Genomic DNA, 1,477 nt, shown 5'->3' with positions numbered 1-1,477 from the left:
GTGCAAAACTTTGTTGATTTAATGAATGATTATGAGATCTATCATGAGGATGTTTGCATGAAGTTGTTTGTGCAAAGCTTGAAAGGGGATTCCAGGATTTGGTTCTCATTTTTGCAGGAAGCTTCTATCCCCTCATGGGAAGAATTAGTTGCATCTTTTCTTGAGCAATTTGCTGAGAGAATAAACTTTAATGATGCACTGAGGAAATTTGTGGAGATCAGAATTGAGGAAGGTGAGTTAGTGTTGGCCTTCAATGTTAGATTCTCCAAAGCATTGACTAAGATCCCACAAGGGTATAAACTAAATGACGAAGTGTCTTTAGTGATTTATTTGGATGCCTTTGGAAGTAAGATGAGTTACGCGTTGAGGGATAAAGAGCCAAAGACATTGCATCAAACATTTGAGACAAACATGGACATAGAGAAAAACTTAAGATGTGGTATTCCTAAAAGAGTTGTATCCACCAGTGTCTGTTGTCATAGTGTTTGTAATGTTGCAACTAAGTGTGAAGTGAGGAATAATGTTCCGAGTTTTGGTGTTCATACTTGTGTTGGCAACCATGATATTTTAATTCCCTTTGAAAATCAAAGTTGTTTGGTGCAAACAATGGTTGATCCTCACTTAGATATTAATAATGTCACTTGTGTTGAGGATGAAGTAAAAGTATTTTTAGATTTCACTTCTTATAATCATGTTGATGATCTTTCTAATTTGAAAGTTATGCACAAAGTAAATTCAAAATCTCAATTGTACACATGATTGCAATGAAAATATAACACACATTGATGAACAAATTTTTAAAGAATGTCACATGGAACAACAAAGTGCAATGCAACTCCAGAAGATTGCAAAACTTAGGAAAGCTCTTGAAGTTATGGACAAGAAGGTTCAAATGTTGGAGAGCCTTAGAGTTATTGATGAAGACCTTCTGCAATATGGTGAAGAGGATTCTTCAAAAAAGGACTGTGAACTGAATCCTTATACAGTTGATGAACAACATGCTGATCTAACAGATGGTTTTATAACAGAAAATTTAAGTGAACATGTTGGATATTCATCAGATGAAGTAAATGGCAGTGATATTCATCTTTATTCTTTGGTTGATGATGAGTATTCTATTGATAAAAAAGATCAGTTGTGGCAAGATAAGTTTGATTATCTTGATTTTCAGAATGATGGTCATAGGATGAAATTTTGTGGTTGTGAAACATGGAACACTAAGGATAGTTTCAGCCTAGTTTCAATTTCTTCTTTGTCTAATGAAGATGATTATGATGATAGGGTAGATGGTATCTTTAGCAATTTTTCTAATGTTCTATTTAATGTTGATATAGATACGGACCAACCACTTCATTGTCATAATGTTCATAAGGGGATTCTCCATTTGGTTTCTAACCCTTTGTATGAAGAAATAATTGATTAGCCAGATGTTGTAAATGATGAACCAGTCCATGATGCTGACACCATTCCATGTAGC

The sequence above is a fragment of the Cryptomeria japonica genome, chromosome 2 (assembly GCF_030272615.1).
Source record: "Cryptomeria japonica chromosome 2, Sugi_1.0, whole genome shotgun sequence".
NCBI lineage: Eukaryota > Viridiplantae > Streptophyta > Pinopsida > Cupressales > Cupressaceae > Cryptomeria > Cryptomeria japonica.
The sequence above is the reverse complement of the archived record's forward strand: the minus strand, read 5'-3'. Positions refer to the sequence as shown.